The sequence below is a fragment of the Hyla sarda genome (genome assembly GCF_029499605.1).
Source record: "Hyla sarda isolate aHylSar1 chromosome 1 unlocalized genomic scaffold, aHylSar1.hap1 SUPER_1_unloc_13, whole genome shotgun sequence".
Lineage (NCBI taxonomy): Eukaryota > Metazoa > Chordata > Amphibia > Anura > Hylidae > Hyla > Hyla sarda.
Genome location: NW_026607574.1, coordinates 168243 through 176331, shown reverse-complemented (window position 1 = coordinate 176331; position 8089 = coordinate 168243).

Sequence of the window (8089 nt, the reverse complement as noted above, 5' to 3'; positions counted from 1 at the left end):
TAAGATGGTGGATTCTGTGTTCTCCTTTAAGGCTACAGTATGTAAGATGGTGGATTCTGAGTTCTCCTTTAAGGCTACAGTATGTAAGATGGTGGATTCTGAGTTCTCCTTTAAGGCTACAGTATGTAAGATGGTGGATTCTGAGTTCTCCTTTAAGGCTACAGTATGTAAGATGGTGGATTCTGAGTTCTCCTTTAAGGCTACAGTATGTAAGATGGTGAATTCTGAGTTCTCCTTTAAGGCTACAGTATGTAAGATGGTGAATTCTGAGTTCTCCTTTAAGGCTACAGTATGTAAGATGATGGATTCTGAGTTCTCCTTTAAAGCTACAGTATGTAAGATGGTGAATTCTGAGTTCTCCTTTAAGGCTACAGTATGTAAGATGGTGGATTCTGAGTTCTCCTTTAAGGCTACAGTATGTAAGATGGTGGATTCTGAGTTCTCCTTTAAGGCTACAGTATGTAAGATGATGGATTCTGAGTTCTCCTTTAAGGCTACAGTATGTAAGATGGTGGATTCTGAGTTCTCCTTTAAGGCTACAGTATGTAAGATGGTGAATTCTGAGTTCTCCTTTAAGGCTACAGTATGTAAGATGGTGGATTCTGAGTTCTCCTTTAAGGCTACAGTATGTAAGATTGTGGATTCTGAGTTCTCCTTTAAGGCTACAGTATGTAAGATGATGGATTCTGAGTTCTCCTTTAAGGCTACAGTATGTAATATGGTGGATTCTGAGTTCTCCTTTAAGGCTACAGTATGTAAGATTGTGAATTCTGAGTTCTCCTTTAAGGCTACAGTATGTAAGATGGTGGATTCTGAGTTCTCCTTTAAGGCTACAGTATGTAAGATGGTGAATTCTGAGTTCTCCTTTAAGGCTACAGTATGTAAGATTGTGAATTCTGAGTTCTCCTTTAAGGCTACAGTATGTAAGATGGTGAATTCTGAGTTCTCCTTTAAGGCTACAGTATGTAAGATGGTGGATTCTGAGTTCTCCTTTAAGGCTACAGTATGTAAGATGGTGGATTCTGAGTTCTCCTTTAAGGCTACAGTATGTAAGATGGTGGATTCTGAGTTCTCCTTTAAGGCTACAGTATGTAAGATGGTGGATTCTGAGTTCTCCTTTAAGGCTACAGTATGTAAGATGATGGATTCTGAGTTCTCCTTTAAGGCTACAGTATGTAAGATGGTGAATTCTGAGTTCTCCTTTAAGGCTACAGTATGTAAGATGGTGAATTCTGAGTTCTCCTTTAAGGCTACAGTATGTAAGATGGTGAATTCTGAGTTCTCCTTTAAGGCTACAGTATGTAAGATGGTGAATTCTGAGTTCTCCTTTAAGGCTACAGTATGTAAGATGGTGGATTCTGAGTTCTCCTTTAAGGCTACAGTATGTAAGATGATGGATTCTGAGTTCTCCTTTAAGGCTACAGTATGTAAGATTATGGATTCTGAGTTCTCCTTTAAGGCTACAGTATGTAAGATGATGGATTCTGAGTTCTCCTTTAAGGCTACAGTATGTAAGATGGTGAATTCTGAGTTCTCCTTTAAGGCTACAGTATGTAAGATGGTGAATTCTGAGTTCTCCTTTAAGGCTACAGTATGTAAGATGGTGAATTCTGAGTTCTCCTTTAAGGCTACAGTATGTAAGATGGTGAATTCTGAGTTCTCCTTTAAGGCTACAGTATGTAAGATGGTGGATTCTGAGTTCTCCTTTAAGGCTACAGTATGTAAGATGATGGATTCTGAGTTCTCCTTTAAGGCTACAGTATGTAAGATTATGGATTCTGAGTTCTCCTTTAAGGCTACAGTATGTAAGATGGTGAATTCTGAGTTCTCCTTTCAGGCTACAGTATGTAAGATGGTGGATTCTGAGTTCTCCTTTAAGGCTACAGTATGTAAGATGGTGAATTCTGAGTTCTCCTTTAAGGCTACAGTATGTAAGATGGTGGATTCTGAGTTCTCCTTTAAGGCTACAGTATGTAAGATGATGGATTCTGAGTTCTCCTTTAAGGCTACAGTATGTAAGATGGTGGATTCTGAGTTCTCCTTTAAGGCTACAGTATGTAAGATAGGGGTGGTGTGGAGGGGGTGGGGTAGGGGTGGTGTGGAGGGGGTGGGGTAGGGGTGGGGTGGAGGGGGTGGGGTAGGGGTGGTGTGGAGGGGGTGGGGTAGGGGTGGGGTGGAGGGGGTGGGGTAGGGGTGGTGTGGAGGGGGTGGGGTAGGGGTGGTGTGGAGGGGGTGGGGTAGGGGTGGGGTGGAGGGGGTGGGGTAGGGGTGGTGTGGAGGGGGTGGGGTAGGGGTGATGTGGAGGGGGTGGGGTAGGGGTGGGGTGGAGGGGGTGGGGTAGGGGTGGGGTGGAGGGGGTGGGGTAGGGGCGGTGTGGAGGGGGTGGGGTAGGGGCGGTGTGGAGGGGGTGGGGTAGGGGCGGTGTGGAGGGGGTGGGGTAGGGGCGGTGTGGAGGGGGTGGGGTAGGGGTGGTGTGGAGGGGGTGGGGTGGTGTGGAGGGGGTGGGGTAGGGGTGGTGTGGAGGGGGTGGGGTGGTGTGGAGGGGGTGGGGTGAGCACATATATCTATGTAAGGAGAGGTGCTCTGTCCGACCATTTGTAGTATATACAGAATACATAGGTGCGGTGTCCTTTTCCTTTCCTCTCTTCTCCCTTGTTTGTTTGTTTGTTTGTTTTCCTTCAGGTTTTTTCTGCTTCTTTTTTTTGTCTCTCCTCCCTTGTTTTTGTTTTTTTTTTGGAATGAAAATTGAGTAATTGAGAGTTTTAGTGCCGGTTTAAGTGAAGGAGCTGGATGTAAGTCGTTTCCCCTAAAATATTAATAATAAAAAGAAAAAAGGTAAAATGCTCTTTCAAAGATCCTCCCTGAAAATGTTGATCCTGGGGGGTGATTAATAAACACATCGGCGGGGGGAGCACAAGTAGTCAGGGAGGAGGGGGGCGTGAAGACGTAGCGCTATTCACTGGCAAGGGGAGGAAATTTGTAAATAATTATAAAAAATAAATAAAAGGAAAAGAAAAAAAATGTATAAAAAAAAAGAAAGAGAGAAAAAAGGAAATGATAATAAGGGGAGTGAAGGACGAGAGATTGAGAGAGTGAGGAAGGAGGAGAGAGGGAGGAGATGAATAGCGCCATTGGGGTTTAAGTAGAAGGTGGAGAGGGGGTGGAGCCAAGTGTTATTTTATTTATGTATTTTGTCTTAGGGATAGGAAGGTCTATTAAGGGGGGTGGAGAGGTAGTAGTAGATAAGGAAAAAGGAATATTTGGATGGCGAGGGTCTGACAGGGCACTGGAACCGGATTGAAGAAATGTATAGGGGGGGGGGGGAGGGGAAAAAAGGGAAAATTTTGTTGAAGTGTTGATAATAGACAAAGAAAAATAGAAATGTGATTTTAAATAAAATGTATAATTGTTGTGGAAATAAAAATAAATAAATACCGTATTTATCGGGGTATACCACGCACCGGCCTATAACACGCACCCTCATTTTACAAAGGATATTTGGGTAAAAAAAGTTTTTTACCCAAATATCCATGGTAATATGAGGGTGCGTGTGTGCGCGTGTATACCCCGATATACCCCCAGGAAAGGCAGGGGGAGAGAGGCCGTCGCTGCCCGCTTCTCTCCCCCTTCTCTCTTTCCTGGGGTCTAGAGCCCTGCTGCCGGCCCTTCTCTCCCCCTGGTTATCGGCGCCGCTTCTCTCCCCCTTCTCTCTTTCCTGGGGTCTAGAGCGCTGCTGCCGGCCCTTCTTTTCGTGCAATGGTCTAAATCTCCACAAAGTTCTATTTGTAGACCTGTTCTACACCTCACAGGAATAGTGGTGTATCCTGGACGCTCGGCTTTTGTTCTATTGTTTCTCAGGATTCCACTGAGGTTTTTTTTTGTCCACCAGCAAAAACGCCTGAAAAACGGTCCCAGCTTTTCCTGCATTTTGGTAATTTTTCTTGGGGGAGATTTATCAAAAACTGTACAGAGGAAGAGTAGTGTACGGAGTGTAAGGAGGTAAGTAGTGATGTATAGCATATACATATACAGGGTGCAGAGCATCACTACTTACCTCCGCCCGCTGTATAGTATACAGGGGGCATAGTGTATCCATGTATACTATACAGGAGCCCAGCAAGGAAAGAGTTAACCCACACTGCAGCTCTGAGTTAAATCTTTGTGCGTTCTCCTGTATATACAGCCATCTATAGATGACTGTATATACAGGATACAGTAGGCAGACAAGAACAGTTGGAGGCTCCCTGTTACACACTGCAGTATGGGCGCACTCACCAGGTGAGATCGCAAATGATGTCCTAACCTTTTTTTTTCCTCATTTCAGATACGTGAATGGGGAGGACTACGTCAGATTCAGTGTATTGCGATGATGACCAGCTTTTTTTTAATGTCAATAAAAGGTTTAATGAGGGCTGTGTGGGGAGTGTTTTTTTTTTTTAAATACATTTTTTTTTCAATGCCGGGCTTAGCGTTAGCCACAAAAACAGCTAGCGCTAACCCCCAATTATTACCCCGTTACCCACCGCCACAGGGTTGCCGGGAAGAGCCAGTACCAACAGGCCTGGAGTGTCAAAAATAGCACTCCTGGCTGGGGTTATTTAGGTTGGGGAGAGCCAGTAACAATGGTCCTCGCCCACCCTGGTAACGTCAGGCTGTTGCTGATTGGTTGGTATCTGACTGACACTGAAAATATGGGGAACCACACACTTTTTTTTTATTACAAAAAAAAACAACACATAGGCTTCCCCATATTTTCAGTGTCAATCAGACACCAACCAATCAGCAACAGCCTGACATTACCAGGATGGGCGAGGACCATTGTTACTGGCCCTCCCCAGCCTAAATAACCCCAGCCTGTTACTGCCTAGGCCAAGGAGCGCTATTTTTGATGCTCCGGGCCTGTTGGTAACGGCTCTTCCCGGCACCCCTGTGGCGGTGAGTACCGGGGTAATAATTGGGGGTTAGCGCTAGCTGTTTTCGGGGCTAACGCTAAGCCCAGCTTAGTAATAGATTCCGTCTACAAGACGGCTTCCACTATTAAGCCTGAAATTTCAATTATAAAAAACACAACACATGAAATAAAAAATGGATTTAAAAAAACACTCCCCCACAGCCCTCGTTAACCCTTTTATTGACATTAAAAAAATGCTAGTCATCGTCACACTCCACCGAATCTCAGGTAGTCCTCTGCATTCACTTATCTGAAATGACAAGAAAATAAAAACACGAAAAATGGGTCAGTACATTTTTGGCGCTCTCCCCTGGGTAGAGCGCACATAATGCAGTGTGTTCCTAAAGAGGGAGCCTCCAATTGTTGCTAAACTACAACTCCCATCATGGGGGCTGTAGGTAAACAACAGCTGGAGTCTCCCTGTTTGGGAACACACTGCCAAAAAGGCTCTGTTCCCATTATGCAAAACGCATAATGAGAACAGAGCCATACTTACCACCCTGGCTTCAGGCCTGGACTGTGAAGCTCCGCCCCCTAATGATGTCATATAGGGGGCAGGGGCGGAGAAGTTGCAAGGGGTCTCAAGAGTGAGACCCCTGAGATCCGTCAGTCTGCCCTTGGACTACTACTCCCATCATGGGAAATGTTGTGTCCCATGTTGGGAGTAGTTGTAGTACCGCAGTGCTGAGGGATGGCTCTTACACATCCCCCAGCTGCGAAACTGTATTGTGACTGTTAGGACTACTACTCCCATCATGGACAGACTCTGTCCATGATGTGAGTTGTAGTCCTCGGGCTGAAGGACAGATCGCAGCAGGTCATTCTCCAGAGACCCGCTGCGATCTGCATTTATTAACTTAAAAAGCCAGCGGCAACACTGCACTCCCCTCCCCCCCCCCTCCTCCTGTATACAGATGTCACGATTCATAATCCCCGCCGCTGGGAGAGGGGAGCTCTGATTGGTGGAAAGCTATTCACCACTATTAGCCAATCAGAGCTCCTGTCTTCTGGCGGGGATTATGAATTGTGACAGGTCTATACAGGGGAGCGAGTGGAGCCGCTTCTACAGTATATAATTGTTATGTGTACTGTACCCCCCCCCCCCCAGACTAATACTGACCCCTTCTATAGTGAGCGCTGGGACCGCTGTGTGATTGACAGGTCCCCAGCGCAAGTGTCCGGCCCCACTGACCTTGCTACATGTTATAAATCTTTATGATACACACTGCCCGCCCTCCTCTTCATTCTTCTGATACAGGAGACGCGCGGCTTCTGTATCATAGTCTATAGACAGAGCGCCCCCTCCCTGCCTCCACACTGCACGGGGCTGGGGCCAGACAACGGCAGGGGGCGCTCTGACTATAGTGAAAGCAGAAGCCGCGCGTCTCCGGTATCAGAAGAATGAAGAGGAGGACGGGCAGTGTGTATCATAAAGATTTATAACATATAAAGGTCAGTGGGGCCGGACACTTGCGCTGGGGACCTGTCAATCATACAGCGGTCCCAGCGCTCACTATAGAAGGGGTCACTATTAGTCTGGGGGGGGTACAGTACACATAACAATTATATACTGTAGAAGCGGCTCCACTCGCTCCCCTGTATAGACCTGTCACAATTCATAATCCCCGCCAGAAGACAGGAGCTCTGATTGGCTAATAGTGGTGAATAGCTTTCCACCAATCAGAGCTCCCCTCTCCCGGAGGCGGGGATTATGAATCGTGACATCTGCATAAGGGAGCCGGCGGCAGCGCAGTGGAGCCGCATGTACCGCTGGCTTTTTAAGTTAATAAATGCAGATCGCAGCGGGTCTCTGGAGAATGTCCTGCTGTGATCTGTCCTTCAGCCCCAGGACTACAACTCCCATCATGGACAGAGTCTGTCCATGATGGGAGTAGTAGTCCTAACAGTCACAATAGAGTCCCGCAGACAGGGGATGTGCGTCTCTCAGCGCTCCGGTACTACAACTACTCCCATTATGGGACAGATTCTGTCCCATGATGGGAGTAGTTGTAGTACTGCAGTGCTGAGAGACGGCTCCTGCATCCTCCACCTGCATCTTCCACTGTCTGCCATTTTCTACGAGTCCTTGCTAGCACTCTTAGGTTTAGACTACTTTTCTTGCAAAAAAGCGCAATTGCGCAAAAAAAACCATCTACTTTTTTTTTGCGCAATTGATAAATACCAGTCCACTGGATTAGGTGGTGTACGGTAGACCAAACTGGTGACAACTTTAGAAAACTGTCCACCAAAAAAAACGCAGCTCTATGCAAAAAAAGCGCAATTGCGCAAAATTTGTAGACGTGAAAAATGGTCTAAATGCAATGATACATGTCCCCCTATGTGGCTGAAGGAAGCTACTCATCAGCGACTGTAGACTCAGGCTGCTGCTGATTGAGCCGGTACTGCTCCTGCCACCCCTCCCCTCCCCAGCAACCGTGCCAGTGGAATGTGAGCGCAGAGGGCCCCCCGAGTCAGACCTGCGAGTGGATGGACCATGTGGACGTCATCGCGCTGACGAATTGTGACAATTCGGGGGTCACTACGCAAGCAACTCAGCATGCATCGTGCCATTTGTTACAGTGACTCGCTGTGACTACCTGCCTCCATCTCCACTGCATACTGCCACGGTGTGTCTGGGTCCTCTGTCTCGCCTCCCTCGTAATAACCCTCCAGCTCCTCTGGCTGCTCCTGCTCCTCCTCTTCTGTCCAATGACCAGAAACACTGGCCATCTCATCCACCGTAAACTGTGCTCCGCTCTGCCCCTCATCATCCTCCTCCAGTTCATCCCCCACAGGACTCATGTAGCCTTCTAAAGTAGGTGCAACGTCTCCATTGCCATGACCAGCCATGTTTTCAATAATTTTTTGGAGTAAATGTAGGAGTGGAATTACGTCATTCATGGCGTAATTCGAGCGACTAACAAAAATGTGGCTTCCTCAAAAGGCCTCAGCAAACGGCAGGTGTCACGTATGAGCTGCCACTCGTTTACATTGAAGTTACACAGGGGAGTAGTCCTATCTGCTTGTATCATCAAAAAATCTGTGATGGCTTTTCTTGTTCATATAGTCTGTCCAACATATGGAGGGTGGAATTCCAAAGTGTGGCAACGTCACAAATGAGACTATGTTGTGGGATAC